At 36.6% G+C, this 27,946-nt stretch overlaps 1 long non-coding RNA gene across 1 annotated transcript; it reads right to left on the reverse strand.

Annotated features, from left to right (window-relative positions):
• Nucleotides 1-20,534: 20,534 nt before the first annotated feature.
• Nucleotides 20,535-27,011, reverse strand: LOC112126251. The gene is made up of 2 exons (XR_002909847.1): nucleotides 26,091-27,011; nucleotides 20,535-26,029 (listed from the first exon to the last, which is right to left on the reverse strand). It is a non-coding gene; the product is annotated as an uncharacterized LOC112126251 (long non-coding RNA).
• Between the last annotated feature and the right edge of the window lie 935 nt (nucleotides 27,012-27,946).

The raw sequence follows: 27,946 nt of genomic DNA on the forward strand, positions 1-27,946 counted from the left end.
AATTTTTTCCGTAATACATAATGACAATGAGATTCTGCATAATAATTTTCATGAAACCATTTCTTAAAATGGTAACAAAGTGTTGTAAAATACTAATTTCATTTTTTTGTAGGGTCCATCCTAATTTTGTGGAACTCCATAATAAGTTGGTGGATGGGAAATAAATTGTCTTTTCCACACTAGCCTAGAGTTGAAAAAGCAATTTCCCGACAATCAACTTACTAATATCCTTTGTTATTCTTATATTTTTTAAACATGTACATGCTGATGAAGGGTGTAAATTCACGAAACGTAAATAAATGTTAGAATAAATAATAAATTTACTTTTTAAAAAAATACATGAAATTTTTTAAAAATGAATAGATACAATAAAACAGCAAATTTATTCAGAACATGTGATTTAATGATTGCTGGTTGGTCTGCAATCTGCAGTATTTATTTTTTACACTGAAATTTTAGTAAGTTGAAGAAGCATCTGACAAGGGGACGACCAGGTTGTTCGGACACGGATTCGGGCCAAAAATTTTTTTGGTGATTCTTCACTCCAAAATATCCGACACGTATCCGCCACTTCTTGTGTATAAGCCCTGGTTTCGCAAAAATATTTTTTTTTAATGTTGAAATTTTTCGTTTTTTAATATTTTTATTTCACCGTTCTACTTTCTCAAATCAACTATGTGAATATATCATTTTACATTTTTTATATAGAGTGCAATAAAAATATATTAAAAGCTATCAATGTTTTTAATAACCAAAACATTTCTAAAAAAACAAATATTTTTCAATTAAACTTGGTCGCACATTTTTTTTCATAAATTTAATATACAACCATGAAGTTAAGATGTGTTACTTGCTTCTATCTGAACATTCCTATTCGTTGTGCATCGTTTAGTAGCGGACTGTTCTATTAAATCCATTATATTTCGTGGTCCGATTGACCAAAAACCTCTTTCAATTATGTAATCTTTTTATGTAATGTATTGGTTCAAATGAAAAAGCTAGTGTCACGAGCGGGATTCGAACCCACGACCTTCGGCTAAATACGCCGATCGTGATTTCGATCAACTCGGACACCAACTTCCCATCTCAACCCCACCTTTCGAATTTTCTCTCCGTTTTGCCAATTTTCAAATGTCTTGTAATCAGGATTCAGTTCTCGGCGACAAATGATATAATATATTAATATCGTATAACCAACCGATTATCCAATTCTGCCTTATTCACGAGCATCTAACAAGGGAACGACCAGGTTGGGTGGGTCACTGAATTGAACTTGGTTGAATGATTTTTTGATTGGTTGAATGATTTTATTTGTTTACATCTAATGTATAAATTAAAATATTAATAAAAATTATAATTATAAATTAAATGTAATTAAATTACCATAAATCGTTATTTGGATATTAAAAAATGTTTTTGGTGTATTAATTTCATTGCTGGTTGACATAAAAACAAATATGTTCTACGAATACAATGCAGAATATTCTAATTTGGTATGATTTAAAAAAACAAAACAAAATACTGCTTTTTTGCGCATTTTAAGAAACATTCTGTAAGCGCATTAGGTCAGAAAATGGTCAAAACTTGGATTTGACCTCATTGTCGTGATTCTAGCGTTAAAAAACCCCTTAAATATCGAATTTCGTAACTCATTCCTACATCATTTTTCTCTTAAGCTAGTGGACCGATTTTCAAGGTTGATAATTCATTTTAAAGAAATTGTCAATTGTATTTTATATCTGTATCAAACATAAAATCGGACTATTATTTCCATTTAAAAAACGAGGTTAAATTCTGACAAATAATTTTGCTTTTTTGTGCATTTTCTTATAGAAATATTTTATATTATTTAATGGTACATGCGTCATTAAAAAGCTACGTTCTTCTTCTTTCACATTGCCTATTTGACGTTCCTTTTAACCGTTTTTGAATTATAGACTTTAAATCAGATATTCAGATAACGATTTCTCAAAACTCGGAAAAATTGTAGGGATTAAAAAGTAGATAAATTTAAATTAAAACAAAAATTTGTATTTAGTGATGGTGCTAAAACGAAATTTCATATTAGTTTTACGAAAGAAACCACGAACTAGTTTTCTTGACAAATATTTTGAAAAATGTCCTTGATTATTGATAATGTTTGAGCGCTTTTACTGCATGTTCATTGCAATCTATATAAAAAACGCTGTAAAATGATATATTCGCAAAGTTGATTTGAGCAAGTAGTTTACTTCCAGTTGCTTCTGGATCCATAGTAAGCACTCCGGAAATCCCCATTAATGCAGATAGAACGGCGAAATAAAAATATTAAAAAACCGAAAAATTTCAATTTTCAATTTTTTTGGGCGAAACCAGGCCCTATTCACAACAAATGGCGTATACGTGTCCGATATTTGGGATAGGGATAAAAGAGGTGGCCACAAGGCCTTCTGCACCTCGACCTATTGTGCTCCTCCGTTTTCCTATAACTCTCTGGCCAGCTTCAGGTTGTTAATCATCAGTTCCTTAGTGGAGGATTTTGCTTGTGGCTTTTTCTGTCCTAGTTGCATGAATCTGAACCTACATAAAATGTGTTCTGCGGTCAGCTCCTTTTCCTGGCATATCTGCACAGCGTTTCTTCTGCCTGTACTTCTATCCGGTGATGTGTTTTCTTAAGTGGCAGTGCCCTGTCAGGAGTCCAACCAGAATCCTGGTTCGGTTGCGATTGACTTCCAGTAATTCCAGTAAGTTTTGCGGATGGCCCTTTTATGAATCTATTCACGTGCCTCATACCTGCGGTATTGTTCCACTCATTAAGGCTCTATTTTAAGATGTCTTTCTAGTCAAGTGGTCCTCTTGTGTGAATTAAAATCGTGGTGACCCTCCAAGAACCTGAGCCAGTAATTATTTTCTTAACTAGTTTTCTCTCGCTCAACATAGGCATACGATGTTGGAATAATGTGACACTTCAGGCGTAGTCTCCTGCTTATTGGCACGGGTGTCTTGGCACCATTTAAATTTGATGGACGTGCACATTTGGACTCTTTCTTAATACATGTAGTATCTTTTTCTTGCATGAGATGTATTATTATGGCTGTATGGTGTGAGGATATAGCGGGCTATTATACCTCCCTTGTTGAAGGAATATCCAGCATCCTACTAACGTGAATGCAAGTAATTTATAAGGGTTGGAGTGTGAATGAGAAGTGTCGATGGCCTACAGATTAACTTCAGTGAGCAGAACTGACAAGAATGAAGTCATTACCACTGAGTATAGAAGTAACTAGACTGGCCTTTTGGAGGCAAAAATGGTTGCCCAGGCCACAATCCTCGTTCCTTTGGTTAATGTTTACAGTTCAGTGTTCATTTTTTATATTACTGTAAATTCAGAGACAGCAAGTAAATAATTTGGTTATAAAGGTAGATAAAGATTCTTTAAATATGTCTGAGTGTGTGGCGTGTAACAGTCGAAAAAAGATGCAAAATTTATTGAGGGATACGTTTCTTTCTACCGTTTTACTAATGATCCTGAACTGAAATAAATATTAATTCGAGCCATAAGTAAAACCATGTAATTACAGTCGTATTTCTAGTGGACCATTTCATAGATGATTACAATAATTCTTCTTCTTTTCGAAGATATTTAAAAAAAGTTTACGTTCTATCGATATTTACAGCACATCAACCACATTTAATGCTGTCAACATCAACTTCAAAGATACATCCGATGCTTAAAACTGGCAAACTAGTACTCAACGGCTCCCGAAAAACTGGTTTTATGGGTTTCCTTATTTACATCAACAGCATGCGCAATATGCATTACCAGCTTGTAAAACGCGAGAAATTATGGAAGTACATACCAATGTACGAAATATGTGAGGATAAAAAAAAGAAAGATTGTTCAGTTGTGTTAGAAGGAAAGGAGGATACGATGATAAACCAAGTGGTTATTAATTTAACCGCCACTTGTTCAGAAAGATAATAGTATTGGGTTGTCCGGAAAATAATGCAGGATTTTGGTATTAAACAAAAAAAAAGAAACTAGTTACTTTAAAGCAATGTTCTTTAATCAAAATAATTTCCCATACNATATATAAATTCATCTGTACCCGAATCAAGTGTTTAGAGACTTACAATTAGTTTCAACAGATAGTAATGATGAAGACTGTCCTTAATTGATGGATCCAGTTTTTTTTTTCAAATTTAGTTTGTAATTGTTTTGGAATAAGTTGTGCGAAGCCTAGGGCGAAAAATACGTTCCAAAAGAATAGAATTGTCATGTGGTACATGGTTACCTACTTTTTGATTCTTCTGTTCCAACTATGGTGTTTAATTTTAATTTTTAAGTTTTTAAAAAAATCCGTATATATTATTCCATGTCTTAATATCTGATGTTACTAATCTATTTATTTAGGTACGTTTTTATCACTAAATACGTACGGCTAATTGAAGATTTAGCGGGATAATGAAATTGTAACAAGTGTGGGGCGCCCCATTGAATTCTTGAGAATTCGAAGTTGACGAAGTAATAAGCAGACATGACGGATTCCAGTAACGATACATTGAAACATTGATTAAATTTCAGCGGTTCTTTATAAACCAAATGATTTAATGATCATAATCGTTTCAATTTTTCCTTACATAATCCATCACGTTTCCGTTTTAGTTGAGTTCGTTTTCGTTCGGGACTTAAATGACGCCCAATGGACGAAAAATCCTTAAGGTTTGCCTTAACGATACTTGACGCAATTCTTCCGGTTTGACTGCTTTAACGTTATAAGCACTGGTGGAACTAAGGCAATTTAAATCTTGCTTTAAAATAGTTTTATAACAGACTTCCAAGAGGGGGTAGTTCGTGAAAAGAGACAACTGGTCGAAGGCGAACGCTCAACGGTCTGAGATTTGATTGCCTAGCGTGATTTGGACCATACGACGATAATCTGTACGGTATCGGCGTCAGCTTTTAAACGAGCCCTCAATAGAATTCAAAATAAAATAATAAAATGTATAGAGAAATACTGATAAATTGTCCCCCACGACCTTCGGCTTAGGTTCGAATCCCGCTCTTGACACTAACTTTTTCATTTCAACCAATACCTTCCATAAAAATATTAATTAATTGAAAGAAGTTACTTGGTCAATCAGACCACGAAATAGAATGGATATATTTGCAAAATTAAATTTTGATTTCTCTGTACAAAACGATAAAATGAAAATACTACCTTCAGCCAATCAAGTGAAACAAAATTAAGTAAAAATCAAATAATTGTCCGGCCTCATACGCTCATTATATTAAACCTTTGGTTTTAAGAAACTAGGATATCTAGTAGCAAAATAGTTTGAGTTTATGTTCGTATTCTGTGACTGAGCAACGTTGGTAGAAAAGGAGGCAGAGAATCGGATAGCGTATATTAAATAATTAAAATCCACAAAGGATTTATATAAGCCGAAGCCAGACTCTTGCAGTCCAAAACTCGCTTACTTCATAAAAATCTAACAAAGGTCTAGCTTCTTCGCCTTCATTTTTGCAATCAGCAACTCTTCTCAAAATCCAACTTCTACTAAACACTGGACACTGTACAATGGTTAACTCTAAGACCAGTAACCACTGAATAGTGACTATCCTCTTGGCTTTTGGTAGCACCTTTTCCTTACCTCCCCAGAGATGAGTTAACATATGTATGTATAAAGGTAGCGGTGGTGTGCTAGTAATAGATCTGACATGTTCGATTTATTATCTTTTTAAAAAAGTTTTAAAGTAAATGTCCAAATCTTTTCTGACCATCGCACCAACTTTTTTGGCAACACCAAGCATTTATATAAGCCTTCCACTTCTTCCCAAAATGGATTGGCATAAAGCTTGTCAACTTAATAGCAAAAACCAAAAAGTATGGGTTGAGCCGTGGCATGTTTCAGTTCAATGGGAAAGTTGACAGGATAAAATTAGTCTTAAACTTAATTAAAACCGCCTCAAATTTTAACTGAAATCCCACATCCACTTATCATGTGTAAACAACTTGGTTTGACCAAGGTTGCAATGTTGTAATTTAATAGTCTGGTCAGGAAAAAAAAGGACAGCTCCACTCAATTACTAACCACATGTACTTGTGCCAACCACGGACTGACCAGCGACCAGAATACCAGTTGACCACTGACTACTTTTTTGTATTTTGGCAAAACACTGTCCTTTTACACCTCCCCAGAGGGCTTTGCCTGAGGCTTTTTTTCTGTGGCAACTACCTCTGGGTGAACCCTTGCATTTCTTGAGCTTTTCTTTAGAGGGGAATTCTCAAGCGTCCTAAGAAGACACGAAATGTGGTGCTTCAACATTTTCACATCCTCAATCCAATTGTTCAATACAGTTAATACAAAATCCTTAACCGATTAATTATTAATTAGTTACACAACTAATTAGCTATGAAAAAATGCCTTTAAATAGCCAAACAATTATTGAACTTACGTGGATTTAAAGAAAGCTCTGAATATAAAACAAGTTTATCTACGATTACAATAAAAAGTAAGGATCTCATTATTCTGGCTAACAAGTCTTTTAAAACGTGTTTCTCTTCCTGAAAAGTTTATATTTTTAACAAAAATAGTCTTTTCACGACATATTACTTCGTCATTATCCCTGGAGTCAATTTATAAATGCTGATGTAAACCATCAAGCTGTGCATCACGAACCCTCTTCAACTGCAGATCACTCGGGACTAGGAACTAATAACAGTTAGTAGAACTGTTTTTAGTATACCAAATACTGGTTTGTAAGTTTAAACTTTTTTGTTTTCTTTACGAGGGTATTTCATCTACAAGGCTCTTTGAACCCCTCGGTATGGCGGTGTTTTTGAAAAAAGACCATTTAAGCATGTCGGGTGTCGTGCAGTGCTTTTTTTCTGTTTCTAGCATCGAAACCATAACTTATATTTAAAAATATATTTATTGCTGTTTTGATTTCATTAATCACGAGCTGGTAATAGATGGTTTTTGTGAGAGTACAGACCATACAACATGTTGGTGATGTAATTTTGGAGTTTGAGTAAAATGAGAATTTTTTTGTGAGATTGATCACTGCAAGCAAGTACCAGCTACGCAGTTTATGACTTTTTTTCTTTACTACCCATAACGATAATTAGATTTTCCGTATAGCCAATATAATTGTATGGTTGTTTCTAATGTCGTAAAGGGTATCTGACTAAGAACTCTTGAAGCTGCGTGCCTCCTGATAATATTTTCAAGTTGATTCTCCTGTTGGTTGTTTTGTAGATTACATGGGTTCGAGTCTTTCGAGAACGGGCCCATTGTCAGAATGGCCTTGTCGGGAGAAGACTATATTTTTTATGAAGAAAAAACCTGGTTATTTTTAATGCTATTAAAACGGATCCACTGTCAGAATGGCCGTGTTGTGAGAAAACTACTTTTGCTAAGAATAAAATCTTTTTAGAAAGAATAACTTGTTTTAAAATATTTGTTAATCAGAAATATAAAATTTTACGGTATTACCTTGGATTGTAATCGTAGGTAAATTTGTTTTATATTCAGAACTTTCGGTAAATCCACCCACTGTTCAATAATTGTTTGTCAATAAATTAAAGACTATTTTTTATATTTATTTAATTGGGTAAGGTTATTGTATTAACTGTATTGAACAATTAGAATGAGGATTTGTAAATGCCTAAGTATCAAATTTCGTGGGGGTTCCCCCCCCAGAGGGTAGTAGCTGTCACGGGAAGAAAGCCTCATGCAGAGCGATCTGTGGAGGTGTGTAAAAGGTCGGTGCTGCCAAAATCCAAAAAGGTAGTCAAAAGTCAGTGGTCAACTTGTCACTGGTCTGTCCATGGTTGTACACATACACAAGTACATGTGGACAGTAATTGAGTGGAGCTGAGTGACACTGGTCAGTTAGTCATGAGCCAGTTACAGTTAGTCATTTGGTCAGAGCCTAGAGATGAGTAGAAGTTGGATTTTGAATGTAACAGTTGCTGGTTGCAAAAATAAAGACAAGCAGGCTAGACTTTTGCTAGGTTTTTATGAAGTGAGTTTTGGTTTCAGTTTAGATATGCATTTTTTTTGCACCTGAAAAACCCCTGAAATCAAATTTTTGGCAAAATAAAAAAATTATATTTTTAAATCAATGTTCCAAATGTCTTTTTTTCCTGTCCAGACTATTAAATTACGACACTGCAACCTTGGTCAAACCAAGGTGTTTATACATGATAAGTGGATGTGGGATATCAGTTACAATTTGAGGCGGTTTTAATTAATTTTAAGACCAACTTTATACTGTCAACTTTCCCATTGAACTGAAACATGCCATGGCTCAACCCATACTTTTTGGTTTTTGCTATTAAGTTGACAAGCTTTATGCCAATCCATTTTGGGAAGAAGTGGAAGGCTTATATAAATGCTTTAAGTTAGTACGACGGTCAGAAAAGATTTGGGCATTTACTTTAAAATATTTTTAAAAAGATAATAAATTGAACAGTTCACATTTACTACTGGTGTATCACCGCTACCTATATACATATGTTAATTCACCTTCACAATCACTAATCAATCTCCCATCCATAATTAGAATCCCAAAATTATCCAATAATTCTACCAACATTTTTCCATTCGAATTTTCAACCAAATTTTTAGATTTCCTCCTTCTATTCCAAACAGTAACATTTAATTTGTTTGTTACCATAAAAAATTAGATATTTTTTGACCTGGTAAGATAATAGTTTATCTTACTAGGTTATAAGATTTAAATAATAGATAATAGTTTATGTGTAAACTAAATTAACTTAACTTCAAGATTCCTTTTAAAAAACTTTATTTAACAATACAAGTTTGCTTATTACAAATGCAACTAGTGTGGCTTCACTTATAGATAGGCAAGTTATGAATCTCAGTTGAAGATTAACCGACTAAACCACTAACCACTAAATCCACACTTGTTAGTGACTACCACCCTATCTATTCTACTATACCCTATCTATTATTACCACCCTATTCCTCCATCTCTTCTAAAGTATTTAGGAAGATTTTATTTAAACAAATATTCTTATTTATTGACTTCCATGCCTTATATCCCCTTTTCTATCTGGCTTCCGAAAATTTTGTTGTGAGACAGCTCTTCGCAAAATCTAAGATGATATTTGCCTAGGCATTGGCGATTATAAGTGTACTATTATTATTCTTTTGTATTATTATTGTTCCCTACTTGATTTTTCCAATGCATCCGGCTCTGTAAATCATAATTGGCTTATTTGGAAACTGACCGCTTTTGGTTTTTCTTCTACTGGTACTAATTTCATCTCTTCCTATCTGCCTGGCAGAACTCAGAGAGTTAAAGCTTTGAATTCATCTCCTCTTCTATTTCTGCTGCAGTACCCCAAGGCTATATTCTTGGGCCTTACTCTTTTCCATGTTTCTAAATGATCTTCCATTAGTTCTTAATTTCTCCCAATTCCATCTTTATTCTGATCAGCTTTACATTAAATGTCCTACAAGTAATATCTCTGAAGCTTCTCTCTGCTCAGCTGTGATCTTCATTTTCCCAATCAATGGTCAAGAAATAATGCATTCCTATAAACCCTAACTAATCCCGGTCCTTCTTAATTTTCAATAAACCCATTAATCCAGATTGCCTATCCTGTCCTCATATCAACAGCTCTACTATTAATTTTTATCCTAAAGTTTAAAATCTCAACGTCATTTTTATGTCCAAGCTTACATGACATGATCATGTGAGCTCTATTATTAAAAAGCTCTACTCCAGTTTCCATTCTCCTTGAAGCTTTAGCTTTTTCACTCCATAGAAAATGAGAGTTCTCCTTATTAAATCATTAATAATTTCTTTCTTCTCTTACTGTAGCACTATTTTTCATTTTTCTTAGAATCTCAATCTGCTGATCACCTTCAAATTGCTTATCATTCCTACTGTTATGATCTTAGATCAAGAGATTATATTCTTCATATATTAATTCTTCAGCAACCTTAACATTCTAAGCATTTATATACTTATTTAAAATTAAATCAAATAAGCATCCTCAATATCTATTAACTTTTTCTCACATTTCTTATCCAAATGCATCAATCATATCCCAAGCCTTCAACACTTCTCTAAAACTGTAGACTTATCCTTCAGACTTGCTAGGTCAAGCTTATGAATTTGCTTCCTTGCTGGCTTATTACAGGTCCATGGCATCTGAATTTTGCAAAATGACACGAATAATCACATTTTCTTCTTTTTTTTGTTCCTATTTCCTTTTTCTGTTACTGCAGTCTTACATAATGCAGTTTCCACATTTGATTAAAAATAATTAATATTTTACAGGATGTATTATCGTAATTGTTGTTTTGATTATTTTATGTTTTATTATTATTAGAAGGTCCGAAGTCGTCAAATGTAATGTACGATATGCTGCAAATGCCTTTAATCAGTTCTGTAGGAATATAAATGACAATAGTTTGTATAAATCATGTTTTCTTTCATCATTGTTTTTATTAAATCCATTATATTTTGTGGTCCGATTGACCAATAACTTCTTTTAATTAATTAATCTTTATGTAAGGTATTGGTTGAAATGAAAAAAGTTAGTGTCACGAAGTCAAAAGTCGTGGGTTTGTACACTCCTTGTGACACTAACTTTTTCATTTCAACCAATACCTTACATAAAGATTAATTGTTATTATTATTTAACTACGTTTATAAAAATTAAATTTATTTCAAATATATGTATATGTAAGGGGGCTTAAAGCCTTATTGGTAACTTTGAAATAGAAAATAAATTAATTAAAAATATATATAATTGCGTTTCCCTGGAGGAAGAGAGAGAGCAATACTAGGAAGAACACCTGCAACCTAGCATTGTATTCTGATAATTTCATATAACTTGTAAGTATATAAATCGGTTCGATAACAGAAATAGATTTTTCAAACTAGTTACCAAAATTCCAGTAGATTAATAATAAAATTTTATGTTGAAAACGATCTACTCAAATGGATACAAATTATGAAATGGTGAGAACTACATTTCCTGAATTGATCGTGATTAAGTACGGTTGTAATTTATACAGTCTTTATTGGAAAAGATTTTGTGGTAATGAAAATCTTTGTTCAATTTTTCCTGATTTGAAAATATTCGGAATAGAATAAAAAATTGGTCGAACTCATCGATGTTAGCAAGTTAGCAACATCGATGCAATGTGTCACGCAAACAACACTGTACGAATCGATGCGGAACATGCTTGACAGTTGACACTGCAGTCTGCACAGTACTAAGTGCTCATACAATTAAACAATTTCGAGCCTTCCTAGACTATGGAACTTAAGTATTTCATTTTGTAAGAAGATACTTCAGTGGGGCTATTCAGTAAGAATCTTCAGTAGGCAGTATGCAGATATCATCTAAGACCTGACTAAAAATGACGTCCTCTGAGCGGCTTAGTCTCCTTGTGGCTTGTTCTCTCTGTCCTCGATCGCCAGAAGGATGTAACACGGTTCAGGTTATTCTTAGAATAAGATAAATGTCGAATACCAAAGAGACGGAAAAGGTCGAGGAGGACCCTCAGTACAGTCCGCTGTACGAGTCGGTCTCCGCCTCCGACGCCGTCCACCCCCTGTTCAAGGGATACCGCCAGGATCAGAAGGACGAGTTCACCTCGACCGAGCAGGACCTTTATTACAGATGCCTGGAGTGCGACGAGTTCTTTGCTGCAGGCGGTCACTCCGTTCTCCTCCATTTCACCCAGAGGACCCACATGCCTGTGGACTCTTGCGTTTACTGCCAGGGTCCTGTCTGCGACTACTTCCACAATGGTCAGCGTCTCATATACCACAGCTGCGGGCCACCAGAGCCACCCAGGGCCTCCAACAGCAAGTCGCTGTTCTCATCTATTCGGAGCAAATTTTCTGCCAGAAATGCCGGTTGTGATGTAAGTTAGCATTTCGTTTCGATTAAATTTCCTTTTATATTCGTTGTTTGCAGGAAAAATGAAAAATAATTCTTTCCCTGTGTTAGTAATCTTGTCAATCAATTTTGGTACTGTAACGATCCTTTAATAATACCGAATTATAGTAATGTTAATGATTTTAAACTGTAAAAGTTGCTCGTGATGAAAACAATAGTCATTATTTCATTAATGTGTTTTTTTATTTTATTTTGTCCATAAGCAAAACACTTTGCATCTAATGCATCTTTAAGAATATGTATTACACATTTCCTTCAAATATAAAGACTGTCAAACTTGGCCTAAAACTATAACTTTTTATGATATCAACTTGATTCAATGCAAGGTGTAAATTACTGTAATACATTTACAATTTGCAAAATAAATGAAGAAGTATCTGCTAAATAATATCCTTAAATGTAGAACGTGACAATTGGATAGACAAAACAATAAATTTGACAATAATACAGTTTTCAAGTTCAAACTTATGTTACCAATAGGTAAAATTTATAAACTATATGTTTTTTCAACATGAAAGAATTTTAGCGCTATGAATAATAATTGTCAAATATACTGAGGTCCAGTTTGTCCGAGTGAATTTGTTCATTTTCTTGATTTGTTACTACATTATACTCAAATAGCATTTAAATTAAAAATTAAATAATAAGATTATCAATATATTTGTACTCAAAACTGGAACGGTCTTACAGGAACAATTCTATGTTTATTATGGAAAACTTATAGGTAAATATTAATGAGAAAACATTATATGGGGTGATTGCAATATAGAAAAAAGGTTATATCATATTAAAAAAAAAAGCTTGAGGTATTCAGTGTTTCATTTATATTGTTAAACAAGGTACAAACCTTACATTCCAAATGTTCAATGTTCCTGGAATAATGCTGCATTAGGTATATAATTAATAATCTATTAATTATTATTATTAATTTACAAATGTTTCAAAAAATAATTTATTAGATTCATATTACTTTTTTATCTTTTAAGTGGGTTTCATCATAACATTAACCCTGGTCATGAGGGAATTTTAAGATCTTGCATCCTTCATGATAATAGATCTTTACATACAACTTTTAAAAGTTCATATGATGATATAGATGTACTTTGGGTTACTATTTTTCAATCATTCATAGGTGAAAATTTGCTTCGATCCTTTGTGATAAAATGATGGCCACAAATTTCCTTCCAACATTATAAAATTTCAAGATTTAAACCAAAACATACGAGAGATACAATATTATTTACCATAGCTGAATATAAATAAAAAATAAGCAAAAAAACATGTTTTTTAATTTTATTTTTTTAAAGTGGCTTTGTGATTGTATGTATTAGCCAGAGAATGTTTATCTTTCTTGATTTTTATTTTTTTATTTTTTTTATTGTAAAAAACTTTATTGTACATTAGTACATCACGGTTATGCTAATACAAACAATATATAATTTTAAACATGACATTTGTTAGGAGATGCTTACCCATCGATAAGCCTCCTTAATAACTTAATTAATTTACAACAATAATAATATAATTCAACTTAACAAATAACTTGTGTCTCAACTAGACACTATCACCCAGTCGTTTTCTCTTGAGCCTTCTTCTATCTTGAGGGGGTGGAGGGTTGAGCGCTGCTTCTCAGAGGTTGTTGTTGCTGTGTTTCAGGAGAGATTGGTGTAGTCTGTTGCATAGGAATATGTCCTGACCTGAATCATTGGAACACTGACGTCCTTGTATATTGCACAGTTCCTGATAACCGAGGGGGGGGGGTTCAGTGATCCATCTCAATCAATGATTTTGAAATACCTGGATTGTGTTTATTTGTGTTTTGGATGCCATAGCCCATATCCCGCTGGCGTAAGCCCACATTGCATTATTAACATTAGGTAGATTAGGCGTTTGTTAGGAAGACTGAGGGGGGAACTGGCAATCAGCAGAGGACTTAGCCGATAGAATTTGTTTTGCAGTCTTTTGAGTAGACTTGATATATGTGCGTTCCAAGTCAGCTTGTTGTTCAGAAAACATTTTTTAATTTGTAGGGAGTGTTGATGTTCAAAGGTTGCCTTTTTTCAGTGCTTGTCCTGATAGTTTCCCATGGGTGTTAGTGGATTTTGTTGCACCCCTTGATGTTCCACTCTTACTCTCTCCGTTCCCTAATTCCGACAATTAGTTCATGATGGTTTATATAATGTTTTATGCTATTTAAACTTAATTGGCTGTAGGTTTAAATTGTGACTCCTTATAAGCAAGCTTTCAATCCACTCAGAACAATAACCACACAACTTTGTTGTTGGGATTGTTACCATTTAGATTTCTTCGGCTATACAGAATTTTTTTCTTTATAACTAAATAATACACTATAACTAAATCCACTTTAAATTGTACAACCAGTCCAAAGATATGATAATATATGAAGTTCTATTGTTAGTAGTCAGTAGGGTCAATCATGAAAGCAGGTTCGTGTTTGATATTTTTATTATAGAAATGTAAGCATGTTTTTGCCTTAATTGTCAACTATACGCTGGAGTTAGCAATGATACGACATGCTTCATCGGAAGGGAGTTGTTTAGTAAACCTTAATCAGTAATCTGTCTCAGGCCATTGCTTTTAACCAAAGTTGTTGAAGTTCATGGAATTACATCAGATGATTGAGTACCCTAGAAGAGGATGCAGTTATAAAATTCTTCATTATGTCCTTTTTACTACTGAGTACTGCCCTGACCCTTCCTTGCATGCTCTGAAGTCCTCCACGGAAGCAGGATATGATCCCATGACTATGACAAGGGTATGTTTTACATAATGAAGTATGTTTTCGTGGTTTATGTCTTGGTTTCTCATTGAATGGCAACCTATTGGCATCAGGGATTATGTAAGTCTGAGATTGTTACATATATCCGGTGATATTTTTAATCTTCCATTATGCATACTTAGGAAAGAAAACGTTTTTATTTTGGGCCTTTATGGGAGTGGGTGTAACATTTTATCTGCGTCATTAAAATTTGTAAAAAAAGGTGTGATTAGGCCCTGTAAATCTTCGGGAGTGTTCTAGCCATTTTAATTAATTCCATACATTATTGGCTTTGAAGATAAATTTCCTGATTTTCCACCCAATATTGCTATTAATTTAGTTTTTCTTTCAATTTTGAGTTTATTGCCACTTTATACTTTACTTCAATTAATATGGTCAATTAGACCACTAAACAGAAATTGATTTATATTTTACACACAAATGCGTTTGAAATAACAAAATTAAGATATTCTACCGTACTATCTGGGTTGCTGATTGGCAAGGAGGTTGAAGTGTTTAGCTGAACTTTTTGTTCAACATAATGATTAATAACACTTTATTTAGTGGCCTATTGACCAAATTACTTCTTTCAATTAATTAATCTTTTTATGTAAGGTTTTTGGTTGAAATGAAAAAGCTAGTGCCACGAGCGGGGTTCGAACCCACGATCTTCGGTTAAATACGCCGGCTTCGAAGTCACGATAGCTCAAGTGGTAGAGCAGCGTCGTATTTAGCCGAAGGTCGTGGGTTCGAACCCCGTTCGTGGCACTAGCTTTTCATTTCAACCAAAAACCTTACATAAAAAGATGAGTTAATTTAAAGAAATAATGATTAATGAGCAATAGAATTGTGGCACAAATTTGAGGCTTTGAGGGTGATTACTAACACAGTATTGTATATATATACAGTAACATAAACAAATAAAATTAATGTGCTGAAACAAACAATAACAAATTTTATCTTTAGAAAGAATTTTTAAGATTCAAGCTTTGTATTATTGAAGATTAAATAATATCGAAATTTATTTTACGTATAAATTTAAGAAAATGTTTTTCTATTAATTCTCTGTGTTCATTTGGCCAATTTGATCCTTGAGCATCACTGATCTCCTAAGTGAACAAAGTGGCCCTTCGTGTAGGTTACAGTCAAAGACAATGTGGTCCCAGGTTTCTTCCAATCCTGCCTGGCATTCACAAGATGGGTCGTCGATTTTCAAAAATTGAGTTGTTTTGAATGAGTGGGGAAAGTCCGCCTTTATTCTTCCAGACACTGTTGGATAGAACTACTTGGTATGCGTCGCCTGCTCTGTTGTGATCCATGCAGTATTTCATTGATCCATTATTTGCATTCGAGTACTTGTTATAACTCGGAGGTGCATGACAGAATTCCACGGCGTTCTCTGTGTCCATTGCAGCACTCTTTGCCTCTCGATCTCAGCCTCGTTTCCTCTGCTTCCGACGTGACCTTTGACCCAGGTAAATGTTACTGTCCATCCTTTTTCTTCCAAGGATTTCAGATTTCTTTTGATCAGATGAGATTGACGATTCTTGTTCTCACGTTTTGCAAGATGTCTAGGGCTACCTGACTCTGTTTTAACGATAGCTGTTTTTGGAGCTTTCCATTTCTCATCCTGAGCTGCAACCAAAGATCTTAAAATAGCCAGAAGTTCAGCCTGGTTATTACTTCTACTACTATTATTATTAATTAACTAATAATTAACTACTATTAAATAGAACTTGCTAGCAGCATCTGAACTGCCACTAAATCACAAATACGGACACAGAATTCGCCATGCAAGGCTGATTCGTGGAAAATTAAGATACACTACTGGCTACTGACAGTTTTCAACTTGACAACATAAATTCACAGGTCGTGATAATGTCACAAAGCATGCCAGTTTTATCTGCTCTGAATGGAATTCTGGTAGATCATCGAATTCGGGGGGGGGGGGATTCAGCAGCAAATTTTTAATCGAATGATATGCATATCTCAATTTCGTCCAAAAATGAGATACATCACGTTGCTTCCACAATGACGAAACGTTATTATAATAATATATATCGAATAATAATATATATTTTCGATCACCGATTTATAGCGCAACTCTGCAAACGTATATCCATTCACGTTTTCATGTGTAATAAACTAATTTCTAAAAAGGAAGACTATTCATTCAACAACCATAATATACAAAATTGGAGAGACCAATTAGGTAATCAAATGTCTTTCCGCGATGAAAGTCCGGACTCCGGAGTATATTCATTAGAAAAGGAATACTTGATAATTTGTGGTATATCTAAAAGAAGTTGGAATTATTAAGTGAAAATACACCTTCAGTGAATAACATTCTGACTTCCCTAGATCACTCAGTGGCTGTGGATCACAAGCAATATTTTCTGGAATTTCGCACAAGATAAGTAAATTCATGATCATCTGCTTATGGAGAGTGAAAAACTTTCGCCACTCATCATTTAGAAATTCAGAGAAATTATCACTTTTCTCTCTACTTATTTGAATAATCGGGATAAAATTGAAATGTGAATAGTTCAGTTCTCTCTCTTTTCCTTTAGTTTCAGTGCTTATCGTCTCGAGATAATTGCTGTCAGGATCGTAATGAGTATCTTCGGACTCAACATTTGACGAAAAACGCTCTTCATCCATCTCGGAATCGATGCTCACAATAGGGCTCGAGGATTTCGAACTCTCAGTAATTTTTATGACGCTATGCTTTGTAGTATGCAAGTGCATTCGTTTGTAAATCTTTTGTTGGAGTTTGAACTGGAAAAACCAATTCGCTTTGTCTAAAGGACACTTTTCTCAACGTATAACAGAGTGCCCCAATTGAATTTGATAAGCTCTTTTCAGTTGAAGAATTCACATAGGGATGCTAAACATCCGAAACACACTAGCGACTTCACTTCCCCAGTGCCATTAACTAACGCAGCTTCCAGCATGTCTGAGTTTTTATTATAACTACTGATTTTGAACACTTGTATTGCTTCACTATCAATGCGGAGGGTGACATCTCTATCAGCTAGAGTTGTCATTCCTCCAGCGTGCGTAATGTGTAATATATTAACTGATTTCTATCCTTCGAAAGAGCCCGGAATGTGGAATTCATTGTTTAAAATTTTGTAATCGCGAACGTCAAGCATATTTCCTGAAATCTCTCATGTTTTGGCATAAGGCAATAGATTTGTATATATTGTGGCTTTGGCCTGGCTCGAACAGCTGACCTATCCATGATTGGTCGACACTAAGTTCACTTTTGGATTTACAACTTGGAAAGGAATAAATGTTTGGGTTTGGATGAGGGAAGGGGTTTCTTAGTATGTACATTGTACAATTCTATTGATTTAATAGGACAAGGGAGGAAATCAAAGAACAGTGTGATAAGGTTGGATTTTATACATAATTCCTTCCCCTTTAAAAAAAAACTTCATCCTGGAAGTTCTCTTGGACCGAAGACCCTTGTACAAATAATTTACATTAATGTTAATAATTAACATTATTATTACATATTGCTATAATATTTATCAGTATAAGTCAATTGATTAAAATTTATAATATAATGATTATAAAACACTAATCTTACTTAACTCTACTTCCTCTAAATTCCAATCGCTTACTATTTTTTGCATGTATTATATTCATTTAACTTTTAAGAAATAAACTTTTAATGAAACAATTAATTAATTTTTAACAAACTTTGAAATTTACAATAATAAAAACTCTAAATACAATAATGGTTACAATAGAATAGAAAATGAAAGTGGGAAATGGATTTTCTTCACTATGTACACTTAGAGTAATCAGTGGATTCAAGGGCGTATCTTGAAGGGAAAATTTTCTTATATGAACTAACATGACCGTTGAATTTAATCCTAAATTAATCCGTGGTAGAAATTTCGGGTGTCAAGTATAGCGTGTCAGATGAATTGATGTTTTCCTTTTATAATGTATAATTCTTGACCCAGACTTGATTAGGAAGATCCTGTGTAGTTTTTGTTACAGATTCCTTGAGTTCGATTATTGTTAATTCTGGTCGGGTTGGAAAAAGTTAGACAGCTTGAAAACCCAGTTTACTATGTCTCGCGTGATTATGGCCATATCCTGTAGACCAGTAGTAGCAAACGAGCGCAGGGCAGCCGTTAGAATGGCCAAGGTGTTCCATGGCCATCACTTGTATCATTTCAGACAACCTGTCTACTGTTCCATGATATAGGACGATGCTTCTTTATTCACTTTTTTTGCAGGATCCATCAAAAATTGGCTCATTTTTGCCCTGATTCTGCCAGATTCTCGCTGAGTTTCTGATATGGTTGATTTTCTCCGATTCAAGGAATAGACCATAATTTGTCTCAGAGCCTCTTTTCCGCTTGAGGTCTAGAATTGACGGTTGCGGCCACGCAAACATTTCCTTATCACGCATTTGAGGTCCTTTACAACTACTAGATTCAACATCGGTACTACATTCGCTGCCAGGCTCTGTTGTCATTTCTGAATGAGCAGTACTTCTTTGGGGTGGAGTTGTTTTTAGCGTGCTTGCTTCCTCGGAAAATTGTCTAGTTGCTAATATCTTTTGTCCGGGACGTGCCAGGTTTGGGTCTGTGTGACACATGTCTTACAGGTGTCGGAGGAATCACGTCTCTTTCACCTGCCGGATTTTGGCCTTCCGGTAGACGGCCTTCATTTTTTGGATTTAATTCTGCCATTTCATTCCCACGAGAAATGGGGTGTGAAAGTCCACGCCAGGAGGACCCAACCCTGACGCAAAGCGACTTAATATTCAGGGGTGGCGCCAGGTGCCCCTGAAGCTCCGTTCAAGACATGGTGACCCCCATGCCATCCATCCATTGGCACGGATCACATAACACCGTGGATTGGGGTTTTCTGTTAGGGTTTTCTCCCTTAGTCTGAGTTCTCCGTTTATACGCCGAGAGTTCGCGTTTTGCCCTGCACCGTTTGCCACCAAAGCCATAGCAGTTGGCGTTGCCCGGGGACCACGACACGGACTTGGGGTTCATCGGACCGGTCCGACTGTGGGCGTTGCTCAGCATTTATCGCGGGTGCTGCACAGACATCCAGCATCCGCACTGAGACCCAGGACCCTCATTTGGCCCCATGGCCAAGGTGTTCGACGTTATTGGGGGGTCCATACTCACATAAGCCTGACACTCCTCCGTATATTCTACGTCACACATGAGCACCATCCCCAATGCCCTGTGTAAAGTGTTATAATCATAGGGCGCATAAACACGCAACGAGCCTCCCAATGGTAGTGTGGCGTGATTGGCCGCCAGTGGTTGGCAACAGTAGCTTCACACCGGTTGAACCAAACCCCGCTCACCTCCAGCGCTAGATACAACCCCTTGAGCATGCACGCAACCTCACCTCTGTTTTTGGCCATACGCATGATAAAGTCAAGCACCTTCTCGGATGGCAGCACACGCGGAGTAGGCACGGCCGGCGGTGTGTTAGCGTGCATTCACACATCAATGTATATGTTGTCTCAAGATGACGAAACTCCCCGGATTCCTGACTTGTTTCTGTTCAGCCCGTAACTGGTGTCCCATAGGGCTACTTTCCTATGGGCCTAGACAAGTCCTACCGTCTGGTCTTTTCTTTCTTGTTCTCTGTTCCTTAGCCTCTTCGGGCTCTATCAGAGATTTTTTGCCTTCGCACTTGCTTTGCCAGACGGTCGTAACCCTGACTCCATCAAGCATTTGTCAGATAATTATTAAGTTATCTGTCCGGGATGGACCACGCGGAGGAGCTTGATCGGGATTTGGAGCGGGTTTTCCTTTCTTATTATTCTATTTTTTTTTTTTTAATGTAATTGCTGTGTCGTCGTGCGGAACGCTCCAAGACTTGATTTTCATTATCTTATGGGTGTATTGCTTTGTGGCCAAGAAGTTCTTCTTTGTGTCGACCATTTTCGGAGTTAGTCCTTCATTAGTCCCTCTATGGTTAATTTTCCTCAACCAGATTTCCCTTGGTGCTGCGTAACGCTCACATTCAAACAACACATGTGTTAATGTCTCCTCTGGCGATTCACATTCGCATTCTGGTGATTCTTTTATTTGGAAGGAGTGTAGCTTAGCCCTGAAGTCTCCATGACCTGTTAAAACTTGGCTTAAATAATGGTCAAGTTCCACGTATTTCATTTTTAGTCGTTTGGCAATGTCCGGGAAAATGCTGTACGTCGTCCTTCCTTTTATGGAGTTTGACCATCTTCTCTGCCACTCTTGGATTCCCCAGGCTATTATGGCCGATCCGTTTTGAAAAGTGGTGGATGTCCCAACGTCGTTTTCGAGCTAGATAAGTCCTACCATCAGTTCAGGCGTCTAGGGGTAACCGATGATGGAGGCAAATCCCTTACCTTCCTGTACCTTTCCTTATCTGTACCAACTCCCTCCTCCACTTTGGTGGAGGCTTCCTGGGTTACTGAACCTTCACCCCTCTGGTAACGGGTGAAAACAGTAGGGGGGCAACCCCCGGGTGGGCGATCAGTCTCACCTTAAAAACAGTACTGAACCACGGGATGGGGTAATTCCAAGTAGCCCCCAATTGAGGTTGGACTCGTGGTGGTCGTGGTTTAACAGCAACTCGTACCTTATCTGGAGGGTACCGGCCAACCGGAGCCGGAGGTAGAGCGTACCCTTATCTACCTCTCCGGGGGGTGGCTGAAGGTAGAAATACTGGAAGCCACCAACAAAGTCCGGTGAGCCTAGCAATAGGCAGGGACGGACGTTAAATAAACCCTAAGTCCGAAGGGACAAAGGGAAAGGAAGGGAAACTATGCCCATAACTGGTTAAGGATGGTTAGGGCTATAACATGCTTATGCACTGACTTGTTGAAATGTCAAGGCCATCGGGCGACTCCTCAGCCCATAATTAATAGGTAATCCTGTCAAATTGAGACATATTCATTCAGTGATTAGGTGGCAACGAGAACTGTGATTGAGGATATGCTGTCTTATGCTGAACTTACTGAGGATGTGAACCCATCCCACCTAGTGTTTAGTGTATATACTGCTCGAGACAGACCCAGCTGAGCAACTGCTCGAAGTCAACTCGTACTGAGCATACACTGGAGGAAATGTCATTGTGCGTACACAGAAATTCTGTTCAAGACTCCTCATTACACACCATACACACCACCGAGGCATTACATATCACTTGAAATCGTGGCTCTGAACGTTACAGTGAGGCCTTTTCATGACAGTTCAACACGAGAAGCATTAAAAAAAAGAAAAAAAACCGTGTTACACCAGACCCGAGCACTGACCGAAGACAAAGGGTCAAATTCAGGTAATTTTAAAGCGGCGACGGCACGTTGAAAGGTGGAGAGTGTGAGGGCATTTCCCGTAAGTTCCAAAAGTCTCTGAATAGTGCGCAATTGTTCTTGGGCAATAGCTCTACAAGAATTGTTATCATTCTGGCGTTCGTGGTTAATAAAATCTTCATACCTTTCGTCTAATGGCGACGAACTGCTTTGGGCTGAATCCATCCCACTTCTGATGTTGTCTCAAGATGACGAAACTCCCCGGCTTAATGACTTGTTCACCCAGCGTGTCGGCAAGATCTTTCATGAATACTTGGCATAGATGGCACTGTTGTCATAATAACGTTGTTGGCAAGAATGTCATCACATAGAAATCGGATAACATTAGGACTTGCCACCCGCAACACCGTCTGGCTTTCTTTCTTTCTACTGTTCATAAGCCGTCGCCGGCTCTTTACTGTATCTTCCTTTGGCTTATTTATTTTATTTGTGTAGCTTTTTTATTAAAGACGGATGCGTTTGAACTTGGGGGTCAGAGAGAACGTGTTAGCAAAAAAAAATACTAATAATAAATAACACATTCCTCTCCCCACTCCTGTTCCTATTGTACTCTTTTATGTCCATGGCCTTTCAAAGCGGTCGCATCTACACTCCACCTGCCGAGCTCTTCGTCACAGTTGGTGATTATATTAACCAACTGTGTCCAGGATGGGCCTCGCGGAGGCGGCTCGTTGGGATATTAAATTCAGGTGGAGGAGGTTTTGTTATTTAACTTTGGTTCTTCACTTGGTTTGTTCACTTTTACTTGTTGTTCCTTGGTTCCTGATGAGCTGAAGAAACTGGGTAGCTGTGCAGCACACTGCTCCTGTGCCGGGTGGAGGAAAAAAAAAAGGAAAAAAAAAGAGTTATGACAATAGTAATACTAAATAATCGTAACAAAATTCACACGCACATACACATATACACATACATACACACACATATAATAATGAACATGAATATAACAAGCAAAACAACATTAATTACAACTAATTTAATTAACCCCTTTCCCACACTGCACACTCACTTTGATCGCACTTTACACTAACCACCCTTTCTGTTTCATAATGGCTTTCCACAATTTCTGAGTTGATCGGAAACCAGACGGTGAGGAGACCGCATGGCGCAGGGTACTCACATCTAACGATTGTTCTCCGGTTTCAGCGAGCCATCTCCATCGGGCTTGTTCATATTTATGGCATACAAATGCCACGTGCTCAACAGTTTCAACTTGACCACACTCACAGAAAGGGCTATCTTTTAATCTAAACTTATTCAGTTTTTCTGCAAAATCTCCGTGGCCCGAAAGCAGTTGTGACGTAAAATGATCCATTTCTAGATGTTTCATTTTCATTCTGCCTTGAATGCTGGGGAAGATTTCATAAGTGTACCGCCCTTTCGTTGAGGCGTCCCATCGTCGCTGCCACTGCGTTATCATCCATAGCGTAGCTTCGCTTTCATTTGTTGCGGGGATACAGATTCGAGTCCATTTGTAATTTCCCATTTCCCGCAAACAAATTTCGCCTGAAGATCTATCGGTGGTCGTCCAGCTAGTACTTGCAGGGTATCTGTAGAAATAGTTCTATATGCCCTTGTGACCGCGAGAAGGGCTATGCGCTGGGCCCTCTCTAGCATTATCCAATCAGCAGCCCGCAACCGACACGTCCACGCAGGAGCAGCATACAGTAGTACTGATTCGCACAACGCCGAATAGTACACTGACCTACTTTTGTAGGAAGCACCCCATATCGCGCCGCTTATTGCTTTCATCGCTGCTATCCTTGCCGGGATCTTTGCGTGCGTGCTTTTTGCGTTTACTGAAAATCGCAAGCCTGCAGTCATCCTTATACCCAAGTACGTCACTATTGGTGGGGATTTTATTGTTTTTCCGCACATCCGAATGACTAGTGGTGATCTCATGTTCAATGAGCCTTTGAGAAGCAGCAGCTCTGTCTTCTCTGGGGCTAAACAGAGTCTGACACCGTTGCACCATTCTTCTAGTACTGCAACGGCGCTTGCACCTTTCCTTTCAATCTCTGCCTTCGTTTCGGCAGGGATGATAACAGCCAAGTCGTCCACGTACGCGATAGCATGAATCCCTGACTGTTGCAGCTGTTTAAGTGCCCCGTCGAACAGCACGGACCACAAGTCGGTCCGAGCACGGAGCCCTGAGGAATCCCCATTTGGACTACCGTGCTACAGTCCACACTGTGCTCGCTCAGGGTTGCTGTTCTTTCGCTGAGATAGCTAGACACTAATGCAGTCAAGTCCTTTGGCACACCTCTGCTGTCCAAACTATCTAGGACCAGTTCACCAATTCTCGTCCGAGCAGGGTTTCTTAACATATTTCAAAGTTAAAAAAAAACTTCTTTCAATAGTAACACAATTTAAGTGAAATTCGTTTTCACAAATTTTGCCCGCAAGTTTGTACGTGTTATGCGCAAATGCTTTTACACGTGGCACACCGATCGGTTTTTTTCTTGTTTTTTAGTGATAATATTGTTTTCATTGATAATCTTCCAGAATTCAGTGGGGTTTGATATGCTTTGAATTTGATTGGTGTACAAATTGAATTTTTGGTTTCTGTTGGAATTTTTTACTTTGTTTCTTAAATGTTTGAATTTTTCCCAGGTTGCTAATTGTTCGTCTTTTTTTAAACATTCTTAAAGTCTTGTCTCTTAACTTCATTAATGTTAAAATATATGCCAAGGTGCTGGTTTCTTAGTTACACGTACATTTCTAATTGGTATTCTGATTAAATTTAAATAAATTTTTTTGATTTTTGTAATTAATCCGTTAACCTTTGTATTTTAATGATTAGGTCATTTTGTAAATATTGTTTGTTACATTGCATATTTATGTTGAAAAACCAATCGACCACGACGATTAATGTATTTGAGATCTGGTTTCTGGTCATAAATCTCATCATTTTCTATATGAATCGCAGTTATTTGTTCTTTGAATTGAAATGAGTTTGTTACATTTAAATTTTGTGGTTGTACAAATAGTTTCAATTTATTTTTGAACAATTTAGAAAGATTGTAAAAGGGTGATTGTACTGACGACACTATTAGCCTGAGGGGTGGGTGTCCCTTCCTTATGTACTTTTGGTAGGACATAAATCTTCGGACTAACTACACTACTCGTACTAACAGAGTTATGTGTTTTCGGTTGTCGTTCCTCTCCCTTTTTTATAGTTTTTGATTGTAACAGTTTTTTTTAACAAGTTTATTATTTTGTCCTTCGAAAGTTACAGTAGGATCTTTGTTAATTTTCTTATAAATAGAGTCAACTTCTTAAATCTCATATCTTCTATATGAAGCGCAGTTATTTGTTCTTTGAATTGAAATGAGTTTGTTACATTTAAATTTTGTGGTTGTACAATTAGTTTCAATTTATTTTTGACCAGAAACCAGATCCCAAACACATTGGATATTTAATTTGAGTGGACAGTATTAAATGTTTTTAGTTACAAACGAAAATCTTTAGTTCATTTAATGGACTGATTATTTATAATAAAAATAGACTATGAGTGAAATAAACAAATGAAAAATGAATATGAAAATGATGACTATAGCACAATAATTATATAAATGAAATAAAACCACACGCAGTTCACTGACACGTTTTCGATTTGAAGGCTGTACGAATACTGAATTACTGATCCCTTCCATTCATCCCCTAATTTTCCTCCACTCGACAAAGGGCTGCCAAGAGCTCAACCATGCCACTCGTCCTGAAGAATCATTCTTCAGTAATGTCCTGTGGTGGAATTGGTAGTAAACGCAATTTTTTTTATTGGTCTCTTACTAATTCCTCCGGCTGTCTTCACCGTCGCCACTCGAACCTTGCTGTCTGCTCCTGGATGGGTGTTGATGACTCGAGCCATTTTCCTTGTACTTCTTGATCGTGACTAGATCGCCAATTTGAAGGACTCGTTAAGGGGTTTTACATTTTCCTCTCTGCTGTTGTTAACGAGCAAGTGGACTATAATTTGATGAAGAGGGTAAAATAATCGAATAAATAAAAGGAAGAACAAAGAACTCACCATATAGAGGACTTCTCCAAATTCTACGACGGATGAAAAGGGGGAAAAAGGACAGGCGTACAGATGATGTAGGAATATAGGGATACGGATACCCTTTATCTCGTTGTCCTTCGGAGACTCTCCTTCGATCGATAGTCTCGCCACGACGATCGCGAGAATAAAATAAAATGAGACGAGTAACAGTTTGAAGAAGAAGAAACAAACGATTTGCCAATGACCGATGCGCACAGTTCAAACGACAATTACCAACTGTGTGGCGGAGAGGGCCGAGCGTTAACATCGCCGGGCCTCGGGCTCAAAGTCCACGAAAAATGGCGTTAACAGCTGTATATTGTTGAGGTAATCTCTTGACCAACGGGACCAAAAGTGTTGAAGTAGTTGCTGAACTTGCTGCCACTGGTTAAATTTGTTAACTGGTAGATGGATTAGGGATGGCTCAGTTTTGTTTACGAGGATATCACCTATAAGAAAATGTGATGGAGTGAGGGAACATTTTCATCTGTACGTTCATTGGAAAGTGGAATTAAAGGACGTGAGTTTTTTTTAAATTATTAAATGACCTTCAACCACTATGGATCATTTAGACCGGCTTCTTGATATCTAATTAAAAGTCGCTGTCAGAAGTTGAATGCGAAGAAGCCGCCAGAATGTGGTGCCCTAGGTGGCTGAAAATGCCATGTGATTTCATCCTGGGAACAGGGTGATTAATTTTTCTTTAAACTCTTTGTCTTCCAAAATTCTTGCAATTTTCTACATGCTCCAACGAAGTTGGTACCGTTGTCTGAGAAAATATTCTTAGGTTTACCACGTCTTGAGATAAACCTCTGTAATGCAGCAATGAATGACCCCCTTAAAAAGAAAAAGTCCCTACTCACAGTAAGTTGTTTTCAACGATCCGGATTTCGAGCTTTTAGCTCATCATCAGGTTGAAGGAGTTCTACAACCACGTCTCTCGACATAAATTGCCAAAGTCCACCATTCATCATTTCTATGAATGACCCTGTAATTGAAAACGTTCTTATTTATTTTTTATTAATTATATAAATTTATCTTAAATTTATATTAATGAAATGATTGTTTTATTTTTATTTATTTATTTGGGTAAAAAAATGGAATACATATTTAGGGGACCATATTTAGGTATATCTCTTCGACTTTTATTATGAATTGAGTTAATGTCTTCGGATTCCCGTCATATCGTAATTGGGAGAATTTAGGAGGGTTGCGTAAGTAAATAATTTAGATTGATCTGCAGAGGGACTCACTTAGATAGAGGCAGTGCAGGTTGCATATATTCTCCCTCTCGTACCAGCCTCGTGGCTACCCTTTTCGCTGACAAGTCACCCCCTGTCCCTGCAAGGCTCGTCCCTTTTTTTTATTTATCCTATTTACAACCTATTCTCTACGCTAACAACTTTACAATATGTCGTATTTACTGCTAAAATTTTTGTTTTTAATTCAATCTAGTTTTCATTAATTATTGATATTGTTTTATTAAATTCTTGTATAATTTTAACATTAACTGAATAATGCAATCCTCTCTGCGAATCAATGTTTTCTTGGTGTTGACTCAATTTTTCACCATCGAAACCTTCGAAATTCCCAGTAAGCACCTTTTCAACAGACCCTACTCCATTTAACAAATCTCTCTTATTGCTAATACCTTTCTTCATTTATGTAAAAACTATTTCTAACTTTTCAGTTATCCCTTATTTAGTGTGGTACGTACCTTCTATTAATTTTTAAAACATTCTCTTGGCTGATGTGTAAGCGTTACGTGAAAGTCTCTTATTTTATAATAATAATAAAACCAAACTTTCATAACAGAAAAAGATTAAATCATAATGAGGATTTTT

The sequence above is a fragment of the Cimex lectularius genome, unplaced genomic scaffold (genome assembly GCF_000648675.2).
Source record: "Cimex lectularius strain Harlan isolate CLEC.00 unplaced genomic scaffold, Clec_2.1 scaffold100, whole genome shotgun sequence".
NCBI classification, from domain to species: Eukaryota; Metazoa; Arthropoda; class Insecta; order Hemiptera; family Cimicidae; genus Cimex; species Cimex lectularius.